At 41.2% G+C, this 15,436-nt stretch overlaps 1 protein-coding gene across 2 annotated transcripts in view; it reads right to left on the bottom strand.

The window, feature by feature from the left end:
* SLC25A53 (solute carrier family 25 member 53) overlaps positions 1–15,436 on the bottom strand; it is a 62,764-nt gene that overhangs the window by 46,590 nt on the left and 738 nt on the right. The window lies entirely within an intron of this gene.

Here is a 15,436-nt window from a genome sequence, read left to right as displayed (position 1 = left end):
CTACTTCTTACTCACCACCTATTTTCTTCAACTTATCAGCTCTTGCTCACTCTGTAGGACTAGGTCAAAACTCATAGCTCCTGCAGGAAGCCTTCCCTGGTCTCTCCAATTACCCCCTTTAACATTGGTCTCTCCCAAATTCATTCTAAAGGAGAGGTACAAGTCTAATAAATTTTCTGGGGAATACCATAAACAGCAGAGGAAATTGGCAGTCCATCTCTGGGGGGGAAAAAATGAGCTCAAACGTATCTCCAGATGTTTTCATATGTCTATGAGCACAGAAACAGTCTGACAGGGACAAAAACAACATGGTCTCACTGGCTGCCTATAGTTCTCACCCACTGGCCTGCTCGTGAATACAGCCCGGCCTCCACCCAGGACAGTCTTTTAGAGTCCTGAAGAGACAGGAGAAGGCCACCTTAAGCATTTTGTTGCTCAGTCCAAATCCTGCCCACCGCTAAGAAGTTCTGACCCAAATATATACATATATCAAGATTATTATTTCATATGGAGATCTGATTATGGCCCAGGCAAAACAGAAACCTATGAGTAGGGACTTTCAGAATAGCCGAGTAAGACCCTCCAAAAAATCTGCTCCTCAAATCAGTGATGAGAATATTGGCAAAATTGTTAAAATCAAGTTTTTCAGTATGCTGGAAATTATCCAAAAGCTTGCAGCAATCTAAGGAGCATTTATTCAAGAAAACAACTGAATCTTGGCAAAAACACTGATCTTTGTGGCCTTTTAACTTGCTCTATTCACATCCCCTGCTCTACTGCTCAGTGATGGCCTTGAAAACCAGAAGCCTTGCAATTGCAGTAAGCTGTGAATTCCAGCTGCTGGGACAACTGGATATGCGTCTGGAAAACAAAGCTGGGCTCCTACTTTATACTACATGCCAAACTTACCTGAAAACAAAACAAAGGCATAGGAAAGAAAAATATAAAACTCCTAGAAAACACAGGTGTAAATCTTCAAAACCTTAGACATTCACATGAATTTTTACAATAAAAGAAGTGACTGAGACATGTTGTACCTTGGCCCATAACCATGTGGTCATTTGGTAGCCATACTCAACATTTATAACCAGTATCTCTGAATGCTCACTGATTAAACAATTCCAACAGTACAAGGACTTCTACTTCTCTTTTTTTCCAGACAGGGTCTCACTCTGTCACCCAGGCTGGAATGATCACAGCTCACTGCAGTCTCCACCTCCTTGGCTCAAGCGATCCTCCCACCTCAGCCTCCTGAGTAGCTGGGACCACAGGCATGCACCACCACGCCTGGCTAATTTTTGAATTTTCTGTAGAGATGGGGTTTCACCATTGTTGCCAGGCTGGTCTCATACTGGGCTCAAGCGACCCACCTGCTTTGGCCTCCCAAATTGCTGGGATTACAAGTGTGAGCCACCACACCCAGCCCTAGAACTTCCATTCTTACCTACAGATAGAATAGGTTACCCAGCAAAAATTACTGATGCATATAAAATCTAAAATGTGGCCACATACGGAGACTTTAAAAGTGAACCAGCATTCTCACTACTATGTCTTTTAAAAGAAAAAGTGTTCAGGATCGGCCTGGGCAACATGGTTAAACCCTGTCTATACAAAAAACACAAAAATTAGCTGGGCATGGTGGCAGTCTCCCGTAGTCCCAGCTATTTGGGAGGCTGAGGTGGGAGGATTGTTTGAGCCTGGGAGTCGAGGCTGCAGTGAGCCATGATCTCACCGTTGCACTCCAACTGTCAACACAGTGGGACCCTGTTTCAAAAAAAGTGAACCAGATTCTGCCAGATTAAAAGAATGAAACTTCCATACATGTCATTGGAAATAACATTGTGTTTTCATCTCACACAATGAGACAGAGGTGAGCAAATGTCCTTTCAATCTCTGATAACTAGGTACTATTATCAAGGAAGACTGAACAGCTAAACGTCTTCACAGTTTCAACACTAATGGCAGCCATGTGTCATATGTTAAACACCTCAAATAAGATATACTGAGGCAAACATTCACATAACCACAGCAAAGTAGAAATTGTTTTTTATAAACAACTCAAGATAATTGGCTGAAAATGATTAGTGAGACTTCCTCAAAGGCTCGTCAGCATAGGCAACTACAATATTAAATCTTGTTACTCTGATTTCCGGCAAGATGGCCAAATAGGAAAAGCTCTGGTCTGCAGCTCCCAGCGAGACCGAGGCAGAAGGCGGGTGATTTCTCGAGGTCAGGAGATGGAGACCATTCTGGCTAACATGGTGAAACTCTGTCTCTACTAAAAATACAAAAAACAATTAGCTGGGCATGGTGGCGAGCGCCTGCAGTCCCAGCTACTCGGGAGGCTGAGGCAGCAGAATGGCGTCAACCTGGGAGGCGGAACTTGCAGTGAGCCGAGATGGGCCACTGCACTCCAGCCTGAGTGACAGAGCGAGACTCCATCTCAAAAACAAACAAACAAACAAAACAGAAAGTGGGTGATTTCTGCATTTCCAACTGAGGCAAACAGGGTCTGGAGCAGACCTCCAGCAAACTCCAACTGACTTATTACAAGGAAAACTAACAAAGAAAGGAATTCCATCAACATCAACAAAAAGGACGTTGACACCAAAACCTCATCCATAGGTCACGAACATCAAAGACCAAAGGTAGACAAAACCACAAAGATGGGGAGAAACCAGTGCAGAAAGGCTGAAAATTCCAAAAACCAGAATGCCTCTTTTCCTTCAAAGGATCACAACTCCTCATCAGCAGGGAACGAAAGTGGACAGAGAATGAGTTTGACGAACTGACAGAAGTAGGCTTCAGAAGGTGGGTAATAACAAACTCCTCCAAGCTAAAGGAGCATGTTCTAACCCAATGCAAGGAAGCTAAGAACCTTGAGAAAAGGTTAGACGAATGGCTAAATAGAATAACCAGTGTAGAGAAGAACATAAATGACCTGATGGAGCTGAAAAACACAGCACAAGAACTTCGTGAAGCATACACAAGTTTCAATAGCCAAATCAAGAGGAAGAAAGGATATCAGTGATTGAAGATCAACTTAATGAAATGAAGTAAGAAGACAAGATTAGAGAAAAAAGAGTGAAAAGAAAAGAACAAACCCTCCAAGAAATATGGGACTATGTGAAAAGACCAAATCTACGTTTGACTGGTGTACCTGAAAGTGACAGGGAGAATGGAACCAAGTTGGAAAACACTCTTCAGGATATTATCCAGGAGAACTTCCCCAACGTAGCAAGGCAGGCCAACATTCAAATTCAGGAAATACAGAGAACACCACAGAGATATTCCTCAAGAAGAGCAACCCCAAGACACATATCATCAGATTCACCAAGGTTGAAATGAAAGAAAAAATGTTAAGGGCAGTCAGAGAGAAAGGTCGAATTACCCACAAAGGGAAGCCCATCAGATTAACAGCAGAACAGCCAGAAGAGAGTGGGGGCCAATATTCAACATTCTTAAAGAAAAGACTTTTCAGGCCGGGCGCGGTGGCTCAAGCCTGTAATCCCAGCACTTTGGGAGGCCGAGACGGGCGGATCACGAGGTCAGGAGATCGAGACCATCCTGGCTAACACGGTGAAACCCCGTCTCTACTAAAAAATAAAAAAAACTCGCCGGGTGAGGTGGCGGGTGCCTGTAGTCCCAGCTACTCGGGAGGCTGAGGCAGGAGAATGGCGTAAACTCGGGAGGCGGAGCTTGCAGTGAGCTGAGATCCGGCCACTGCACTCCAGGCCGGGCGACAGAGCGAGACTCTGTCTCAAAAAAATAAATAAATAAATAAATAAAAAAGAAAAGACTTCAACCCAGAATTTCACATCCAGCCAAACTAAGCTTCGTATGTGAAGGAGAAATAAAAGCCTTTACAGACAAGCAAATGCTGAGAGATTTTGTCACCATCAGGCCTGCCTTACAAGAGCTCCTGAAGGAAGCACTAAACATGGAAAGGAAAAACCAGTAGCAGCCACTGCAAAAACATGCCAAATTGTAAAGACCATGACGCTATGAAGAAACTGCATCAACTAACGGGCAGAATAACCAGCTAGCATCATAATGACAGGATAAAATTCACATATAACAATATTAACCTTGAATGTAAATGGGCTACATGCCCAAATTAAAAGACACAGACTGGCAAATTGGATAAAGAGTCAAGACCCATCAGTGTGCTGTATTCTGGAGACCCATCTAATGTGCAACGACACACATAGGCTCAAAATAAAGGGATGGAGGAAGATCTACCAAGCAAATGGAAAGCAAAAAAAGCAGGGGTTGCAATCCTAGTCTCTGATAAAACAGACCTTAAACAGTGGAGGTCCACTCCAGACCCTGTTTGCCTCAGTTGGAAATGCAGACATCACTGGCCTTCTGCGTCAATCTCGCTGGGAGTTGCAGACCAGAGCTGTTCCTATTCAGCCATCTTGCTGGAAATCAGAGTAACAAGATTTAATATTGTAGTTGCCTATGATGACAAGCCTTTGAGGAAGTCTCACTAACCATTTTGAGCCAATTATCTTGAGTTGTTTACAAAACGATCAAAAGAGACAAACAAGGCCATTACATAATGGTAAAGGGATCAATGCAACAAATATATCCTAAATATACATGCACCCAATACAGGAGCACCTAGATTCATAAAGCAAATTCTTAGAGACCTACAAAGAGATTTAGACTCTGACACAATAATAGTGGGAGACTTTAACACCCCATTGTCAATATTAGACAGATCAACGAGACAGAAAATTAACAAGGATATCCAGGACTTGAACTCAGCTCTGGACCAAGCAGACCTAACAGACATCTACAGAACTCTTCACCCCAAATCAACAGAATATACATTCTTCTCAGCACCGCATTGCATGTATTCTAAGATTGACCACATAATTGGAAGTAAAACACTCCTCAGCAAATGTAAAACAGCAGAAATCACAACAAACTGTCTCTCAGACCACAGTGCAATCAAATTATAAGTCAGGATTAAGAAACTCACTTAAAACTGCACAAATACATGGCAACTGAACAATCTGCTCCTGAATGACTACCAGGCAAATAACAAAATGAGGCAGAAATAAAGATGTTCTTTGAAACCAATGAGAACAAAGACATAACGTATCAGAATCTCTGGGGCACTTTAAAGCAATGTGTAGAGGGAAATTTATAGCACTAAATGCCTACAAGAGAAAGCAGGAAGATTAAAATCAACACCCTAATATCACAATTAAAAGAACTAGAGAAGCAAGAACAAACAAATTCAAAAGCTAGCAGAAGACAAGAAATAACTAAGATCAGAGCAGAACTGAAGGAGACAGAGACACGAAAAACCCTTCAAAAACAATCAATGAACCCAGGAGCTGGTTTTTTGAAAAGATTAAACAGAATAGATAGACCACTAGCCAGACTAATAAAGAAGAAAAGAGAGAAGAATCAAATAGACACAATAAAAAATGATAAACGGGATATCACCACCAATCCCACAGAACTACAAACTACCATCAGAGAATACTATAAACACCTCGATGCAAATAAACTAGAAAATCTAGAAGAAATGGATGAATTCCTGCACATATACACCCTCCCAAGACCAAACCAGGAAGAAGTAGAATCTCTGAGTAGACCAATAACAGGTTCTGAAATTGAGGCAGTAATTAATAGCCTACCACCCAAAAAAAGTCCAGGACCAGACGGATTCACAGCCGAATTCTACCGGAAGTACAAAGAGGAGCTGGTACCATTCCTTCTGAAACTATTCTAAACAATAGAAAAAGAGGGAATCCTGCCTAACTCATTTTATGAGGCCAGCATCATCCTGATACCAAAACCTGGCAGAGACACAACAAAAAGAGAATTTCAGACCAATATCCCTGATGAACATCAATGTGAAAATCCTCAATAAAATACTGGCATACCGAATCCAGCAGCACATCAAAAAGCTTATCCACCACGAGCAACTCAGCTTCATCCCTGAGATGCAAGGCTGGTTCAACATATGCAAATCAATAAACATAATCAATCACATAAACAGAACAAATGACAAAAACCACGATTATCTCAACAGATGCAGAAAAGGCCTTCGACGAAATTCAACAGCCCTTCACGCTAAAAACTCTCAATAAACTAGGTATTGATGGAACGTATCTCAAAATAATAAGAGCTATTTATGACAAACCCACAGCCAATATCACACTGACTGGGCAAAAACTGGAAGCATTCCCTTTGAAAACCAGCACAAGACAAGGATGACCTCTTTAACCACTCCTATTCAACTTAGTATTGGAAGTTCTGGCTAGGGCAATCAGGCAAGAGAAAGAAATAAAGGGTATTCAATTAGGAAAAGAAGAAGTTAAATTGTCTCTGTTTGCAAATGACATGATTGTATATTTAGAAAGCTCCATCTCTCAGCCCAAAATCTCCTTAAGCTGATAAGAAACTTCTACGAAGTCTCAGGATACAAAATCAATGTGCAAAAATCACAAGCATTCCTATACACCAATAACAGACAGAGAGCCAAATCATAAGTGAACTCCCATTCAATTCACAGATGCTACAAAGAAAATAAAATACCTAGGAATCCAAATTTCAAGGAATGTGAAGGACCTCTTCAAGGAGAACTACAAACCACTGCTCAACGAAATAAAAGAAGACACAAACAAATGGAAGAAGATTCCATGCTCATGGGTAGGAAGAATCAATATCGTGAAAATGACCATACTGACCAGAGTAATTCATAGATTCAATGCTATCCCCATCAAACTACCACTGACTTTCTTCACAGAAATGGAAAAAAACTACTTTAAAGTTCATATGGAACCAAAAAAGAGTCCACATAGCCAAGACAAACCTAAGCAAAAAGAACAAAGCTGGAGGCATCACGCTACCTGACTTCAAACTATACTACAAGGCTACAGTAACCAAAACAGCATGGTTCTGTACCAAAACAGAAAGATAGACCAATGGAACAGAACGGAGGCCTCAGAAATAACACCACACATCTACAACCATCTGATCTTTGACAAACCTGACAAAAACAAGAAATGGGGAAAGGATTCCCTATTTAATAAATGGTGTTAGGAAAACTGGCTAGCCACATGCAGAAAGCGGAAGCTGGAATCTTTCCTTACGCCTTATATAAAAATTAATTCAAGGTGGATTAAAGACTTAAACGTGAGACCTAAAACCATGAAAACCCTAGAAGAAAACCTAGGCAATACCATTCAGGGCATAGGGATGGGCAAAGACTTCATGACTAAAACACCAAAAGTAGTGGCAACAAAGGCCAAAATAGACAAATAGGATCTAATTAAACTAAAGAGCTACCACACAGCAAAAGAAACTATCAGCAGTGAACAGGCAACCTACAGAATGGGAGAAAATTTTTGCAATCTACCCATCTGACAAAGGGTTAATATCGAGAATCTACAAAGAACTTAAATTTACAAGAAAAAATCGAACAACTCCGCCAAAAAATGGGCAAAGGATACGAACAGACATTTCTCAAAAGAAGACATTTATGTAGCCAACAAACTTATGAAGAAATGCTCATCATCACTGGTCATTAGAGCAATGCAAATCAAAACTACAATGAGATACCATCTCATGCCAGTTAGAATGGCGATCATTAAAAAGTCAGGAAACAACAGATGCTGGAGAGGATGTGGAGAAATAGGAATGCTTTTACACTGTTGGTGGGAGTGTAAATTAGTGCAACCACTGTGGAAGACAGTGTGGTGATTCCTCAAGGATCTAGAACCGGAAATAACATTTGACCCAGCAATCCCATTACTGGGTATATACCCAAAGGATAATAAATCATTCTACTATAAAGACACATGCACATGTATGTTTACTGCAGCACTATCCACAATAGCAAAGTCTTGGAACCAACCCAAATGCCCATCAATGACAGACTGGATAAAGAAAATATGGCACATATACACCATGGAATACTATGCAGCCATAAAAAGGATGAGTTCATGCCCTTTGCAGGGACATGGATGAAACTGGAAACCATCATTCTCAGCAAAGTAACACAAGGAGAAAAAAACCAAACACCACATGTTCTCACTCATAAATAGGAGTTGAACAATGACAACACATGGACACAGGGAGGGGAACATCACACGCTGGGGCCTGTCAGGGGGTTGGGGGCTGGGGGAGGGACAGCATTAGGAGAAATACCTAATGCAAATGATGAGTTGATGGGTGCAGCAAACCAACATGTCACATGTATACCTATGTAACAAACCTGCACGTTGTGCACATGTACCCCAGAACTTAAAGTATAATAACAAAAAAAGAAAAAAAATCTTGTTACTCACTGAATAGTTGGCCAATGTTAATATTATTACTACTTTTTACTTACAAAAAACTCCACACACTTCTGTTAGTTTTAATCAAGATGTTCAGTTAAAAAATAAATAGTTCAAGATCTTACTTTAAAAGGAGGCACAATTATCTATGGATTTTTCATTTATCCACAGCAATTTCATTTAGCATAATGGATAAATTCTCTTTCCATTTTCTCCTCTACTGTCCACTCTGAAGTCTCTGGGATCAAAGCACCCCTCATCAGCAGCAAAGCAAAATGCTTTGTGTACCAGCCTGTTTCTTCTCTACTGACTATTTGCCTTCCTTGCTCCTTTTACTTCAATCCTTTTATGTTAACCAAGCTCCCCACCTCTGTTTGAATTACTATTGCTTCATAATAAACCAATCCAAATTTAGTGGCATTAAACAATCATTTTACTTTGTTCTAGGATTCTGTGGTTTAAGAATTGAGACATCATGGAACAGAGACAGCTTGTTTCTACTTCATGACGTCTGGGGCCTCCGCTGGGAAAACCAGAAGGCTGGGGGCCATAATCATTTAGGAGTTTTCATTTATAGGCTACTGGTAAATGTTGGCTATTAGCTGGAACCTCAGCTAGGGCTGTTGATCAGAGGACCTATAGGTGGCCTTACCATAGGCCTGGGCCTTCTAACAGTACGGCAGCCTCAGGGTAATCAGACTTTGTACACGGCAGCTCAGGGCTGTAACGGTGAATGTCACTGCACATGAGCCAGAAGCTACACTGCCTCTTATAACCTAGCCTCAGAAGTCACAGTCTCACTGCCCCCTATTCTATTGGTTAATATAATCAAAGTCTGCCCAGATTGAAAAGAGAGGAGATATTTGACCCTACTTCTCAATGGAAGGTTGGCAAAGTCACATTACAGAAGAGAGTATGGGATGAGAGGTACTATGGTGGTCATCTCTGAAAAATACAATCTGCCACTTTCTCCCATGTACTTCTCATGCTTAAGTATACTTTGATCTGATTTTTTAGGGAAAAACCACCTCGGAGACTAATACTTTAACTGAGGCTCATGGTAACCAGAGGGCTCGGCACAGTGGCTCATGCCTGTAATCCCAGCACTTTGGGAGGCCAAGGTGGAAGGATCGCTTGAGGTCAGGAGTTCGAGACCAGTCTGGCCAAGATGGCAAAACCCCATCTTCACTAAAAATACAAAAATTAGCTGGGCGTAGTGGCACACATCTGTAGTCCCAGCTACTTGGGAGGCTGAGGCAGGAGGATCACCTGAACCCAGGAGGCGGAGGCTGCAGTAAGCCAAGATCGCACCACTGCACTCTAGTCTGGGTGACAGAGCAAGACTCCATCTCAAAAAAAAAAAAAAAAAAAGATAACCAAATGCTTTCACCCACATCCAGCCCCAAGCTTTCCTGTTCAGCATAGCTGACTATTTATCTACTATAAATGGCCAGGAAATCTGGCCTCCAATAAGCTGTTGGACTCAGCACTGATCACTCTGGAGGAAAAAAAGCAGCCACTGACATGTGGCAACTGGCCTGGCACTCGAAGCTGGGCCTTGGTGTTCTCCCGATGCACATAACAATTTCTAAACTGCCACTATCAGACAAGGCCACTATGTGACCACAGTGACCAAGAAAAAAGCAAGACCACCTCGTAATTGTATCTGAAGAAACAAAACATGAACTTTGACCAGGCCATAAAAATGACCAAACACTCTGCTATCCTGGTTAACAGTGACTGTTGCTACTTTACCAATTAGCCTCCTTCTGGATAAGATTCATTAAGATACCAAATCATAGAATTATTCCCATTTCCTAACAGAGTCCAATCCAGGGCAAAGCCTCACTTATTTAAATCTTGCCCAAATTCACCTAACACAGATTCAAATCCCATAATAAGTCCTTGCTGACACCCTCCAACAGAGAAGCACCATAGCACCCATGGTGTGTGCTCTCCCTCCATGTAATGCACTGAGCAATCAACCCAACCTGTTCAACCACAGGTGTGTTCCTGGTGGTCTTGGGCTAGAGGGCACTGACAACTCCTCTAAGGACCTTGCATAATAAAACTCATTTCTAGCAGAGGTCACTTCCCATCCCCTGAATTCTAGCTTTCAGTCAGACTTTCGATTTGGCTCTTTTACACTGCAGTTTTGGCAGACAATTATATAAACTCCTTAGACTGCCAGAAGCTATTAAATTGCCCCTAAAGTTTTATATATGTGTGTATATACACACACACACACACGTCTTAAATATATGTGTATATGAGATCTGGTCCCCCAGGTTTCCTCCTTATCACCTTATCAAGTACAGAAAGGTTATTCCAATAACAGTGGCAACAGCTGCCCTGTCCCCAGCATAGTCACAGGACCTAAAGGAAATATGGCTTCACACACAGAGTGCTTAAGCCTCTGCTTTGGGAAAACCAATAGGTAGGCACAGGACATCTCAGTTGCAGATCCCAGATTCACAATCCTATTTCTGCCACCTCCTCCTCCTCCTCCTCCTCCTCCTCCTCCTCCTCCTCCTCCTAGTGTATTCTTCATTTTTATCCTAATCTTATTTTGCAAAGAAAAAACGTGACAATATCATCACCCTTTTCCTCCTTTCCTTTATAGTTCTCATTTGCTTGATGCAAGGACTCTTACCCTCAGAAAAACCGTTCCAAAGAAAACACTGACCTCCATAACCTAGTAGTTCAGTGCCAGAACAGAATCCCCACCCAACTTCAGGTCAGAGACACATACTGATTTCAAGTTTAGTTTAAGGAATCAGCTGTAGCACACAGAAAATATGGACTGGAAACAATCCCATCTGAACTTGAATTCTGGAGTAATCGTGTTTGCTGCTTTGACACTCTTGACCCAAAATTCTCCTTCACAACCATCTGTAAACTCTCAGGGTCCCTGAGATACTGCATGTTCATGCAACAAAATTAAATCATTACTACTCGGGCATCATTTAGGAAATGGAGCTGCAGAGTTCAAACTTACATAGGTTTGTTTTATCTCCTCACATTTCACGGAAAATAACACTGCCTGTAAGACTAGGTGTGGATTTAGACAGAGATGAGGACTAGCGTGGAGGGGCAGGGTAAGTGCACAAGCATGAAGTGAGAGGCTCACCAATCACGTGGAAAATCTGATTAATTTTCAGGAGTCATATGTGGTTGTCTTGCTGACTCCTTTGGAATATGGATATGATAGAGAACAGATTTCTTTTCTTTTTTCTTTCTTTTTTTTTTTTTTTTTGAGATGGCGATCCATTCTTGTCGCCCAGGCTGGAGTGCAATGGCACGATCTCGGCTCACTGCAACCACCTCCGCCTCCCAGGTTCAAGCGATTCTCCTGCCTCAGCCTCCCAAGTAGCTGGGACTACAGGCGCGCACCACCACACCCAGCTAATTTTTGTATTTTCAGTAGAGACGGGGTTTTGCCATATTGGCCAGGATGGTCTCGATCTCCTGACCTTGTGATCTGCCTGCCTTGGCCTCTCAAAGTGCTGGGATTACAGGCGTGAGCCACCACTCCCAGTCTAGGAACAGATTTCTGAAACATCCAAGGCACTGGCCATCCTAGCACCTTGCTGGCCCCTACAAACACTCACAATAGACTCAGGCCAGTTTGTATGGACTTTTTGGTTGTCTTTTTATGTGTGTCTGAGTGTTTGGTTTGGGGTTTCACTTATTTTGTTTTGTAACTGGCCTAGCAAGATTTGGGATGAAGCATTGACTAGAGTCTAGAATGATCAGTGAAATTTCTGAAAATGTGTCCTAGCCTTTTTCAGGGTCATGGAAGGGGGTTTGAACAGGAGGTATAACTGTGGACTGCCACCCTACAGGAGTCTGTTTAGGGCCAACCCCTAAAGGAAGGCTTCAAATTAATCTGTAACACAATGAGATTTCTGATTCTGTGTTCTAGAGTAAATAAAATGATTACAGTCACACCTTGCAAAGCAACAGGAATATATTCTGAGAAATGCATCATTAGGCAATTTCATTGTGAGAACATCATAGACAGTACTTACACAAACCTAGAGTGTGTGTGTGTATATATACATATTTTTTTCTCATATGAAAAACAAAATGTCCCAGTACCAATAATGAACATCAATCATTACCCCAACTGATCTGCAAGGCCAGTATCAAGTGCTGTATATCAGGTTTCTATATATGCTCCATTATAATCTCATGGGACTACCATCATATATGTGGTCCATCGTTGACCAAAATGCCACTATGCAATGAATGACTGTATTTCTTCTAAAGGGAGGGTTTTATTGGTTGGGGGGAACTACCTACCAATTCTGACTTCTTACACTAATCTTTCTCTGTCAATTAGCTTGTCACATTGTCTTTTTAATTTTTAACCTCAAATATAATTTATTACCAGAAATTAGGAACACTTCATTTTTTGTTGTTGACATAGTGGAGGTGTGAATTCCACTGTAAACAACTACTTGAATATATAAAAACCAGCAAGGGATTTGAATAGAAAACAGCTACTTTGTGTTTTTAACCAATTTATGGTATAAGTCACTGTGACAACTACAATGGAGAAAAACAATTCGCTTTGTTTAGTTCAGGAAGATGATCTTTGCTCGACCATTCAAAACACACAAGCAACAAAAACACATCCATTTTATTAAAGACTTAAATATATGACCTGAGACCATAACACTACAAGAAGGAAACCTAGGGAAGAAACTACAGGACACTGGTGGGCGATGAATTTGGGGGTTTGACCCCAAAAGCTCAAATAACAAAAGCAAAACTAGACAAATGAGATTATATCAAACTAAAATGCTTCTGCACAGCAAAGAAAACAATTAACAGAGTGGAGAGACAGCCTACAGATTGGGAGAAAATATTTGCAAGCCCTACTTCTAATAAGAGGTTAATGTCCAAAATATATAAGGAACTCAAACAATTCAATAGCAAAAAGACAAATAACCTGATTAACAAATGGACAAAGGACCTGAATAGACGTTTCTCAAATGAAGACACACAAATGGCCAACAGGCATAAGAAAAAATGCTCAACATCACTAATTGCTAGTGACATGCAAATTAAAATCACAGTGATATATTACCTCACACCTTTCGGAATGGCTATTATCAAAAAGATGAAAGATAACAGGCCAGGATATGGAGAAAAGGCAACCCTATACATTATTGGTGGGAATATAAATTAGTACAGCCATTATGGAAAACTGCATGGAGGTTCCTCAAAAAATTAAAAATAGAATTATCATATGATCCAGCAATCCCACTTCTGAGTATATATACAAAGAATTTGAAATCAGTATGTCGAAGAGATATCTGCACTCTCATGTTCATTGCAGGATTTATCACAATAGCCAAGTTATGGGATCATCCTAAGTATCCATCAGTGGATGAACAGATAAAGCAAATGTGCTATACATACACAATGGAATACTATTCAATCTTCAAAAATCAGGAAAATCTGTCCATTGATGAGCCTGGAGGATATTATGCTAAGTGAAATAAGCCAGGCACAGAAAGACAAATACTTCATGTTCTCACTTGTATGTGGAATCTAAAACAATGGAACCTACAGAAGCAGGTAATAGAATAGTGGTGATAATTCAAAATTTCATATTGCAAAATAGCTAAGAGTACATTTCAAATGTTAACACCACAAAAAAAACTATTAAGTTCCATGTTGAGTCATTTTTGTGTAAAAAAAGATAAATATTTTAGGTGATGAATATGTTATTTAGCTTGATTTAATCATTCTACACTGTACACATATAATACCACTTTGAACTCCATAAATGTATACAATTTGTTAATATACAATAAAATTATACAAACATAAAAATAAAAAGATTTTCTAAGCAGTGTCAAGTAAGTCAATTTTATTTCATATCTACTGTGTCTGAATTCAGACATGCCTGACCTTTAGGAGTGTGCCTAGCCTTCCCTATGGGAGATTTTTCTTTTTTTCTTTTTTTGAGACAGAGTCTCGCTCTGTCGCCCAGGCTGGCAAGCAGTGGCGCAATCTTGGCTCACTGCAACCTATGCCTCCCGAGTTCTAAGGGATTCCAGGAGATATTCTTTCAGATTTATTGTCAGTTCCGTTTGGACCTATAGTTCTCCAAGTATGGCCCCATGTCCAGGAGTATCAGCATCTCCTGGGAACTAGTTAGAAATGTAAATTCAGGGGTCCACTCCTGACCAACTGTAGGGGCAACTCTGTGGATGGGACCTAGCAATCTTTATTTTAAGAAACCCTCCATCTGATTCTGATTCACAGGAAAGTTTGGGAGCCACTGACTTAGACTGCTATACTGTTGTTTATCTGGTAAACAAAGAGGCTGCTTTTCTTGTTCAGAAGCTTTAAAATATTGCTTAGGATTTCTGCTGGGTGCACAATTCCCTGCTGTGAACCGAGTTTGCTAGAAAACCAAATAACTGGCACCTCCACTGTAGTCCTACCCAGAGCTTGCAGGCTTTGCACTCACGTAAGACTGATTCTTCCAGAGGGGCCTGGAAGTGCCAATGTGATGGGCAAATGCTCTTACCAGGAATAAACTAGCTGTGGGAGCCGGGTGCGGTGGCTCATGCCTGTAATCCCAGTACTTTGGGAGGCCGAGGCAGGCGGATCACTTGAGGTCAGAAGTTCGAGGCCAACCTGGCCAACATGGTGAAACCTCGGCTCTACTATAAATATAAAAATTAGCCAGGAGTGGTGGCGGGCGCCTCTAACCCCAGCAACCTGGGAGGCTGAGGCAGAAGAATCGCTTGAACCCGGTAGGCGGAGGTTGCAGTGAGCCGAGATCACGCCACTGCATTCCAGTCTGGGCGACAGAAGTAGAGAGGCTCCTTATCAAAAAAAAAAAAAAAAAAAAAAAAAAAAAAAAAAAAGAAAAGAAAAAGAAAGAAAGAAAAAGGAAAGAAAAGAAAAGAAAAAGAAACTAGTTTTGGGCCTTAAATGCTACTCAGTTCTCCAGTTCACCTCAACAGGGAGGGAAGGTGCCTGGAGGAAAATCGCACTTCGTTTTTGCCCTGCTTATTTTGTCTTCAAAATATATGATAAATCACCACATCAAAGAGCCGTCCCAGATCTAAACTCCCAGGTGAGTTCGGTGGCACCCAGTAGGT

The sequence above is a fragment of the Papio anubis genome, chromosome X (assembly GCF_008728515.1).
Source record: "Papio anubis isolate 15944 chromosome X, Panubis1.0, whole genome shotgun sequence".
Lineage (NCBI taxonomy): Eukaryota > Metazoa > Chordata > Mammalia > Primates > Cercopithecidae > Papio > Papio anubis.
This window is presented reverse-complemented; position numbering and strand designations above follow the sequence as displayed.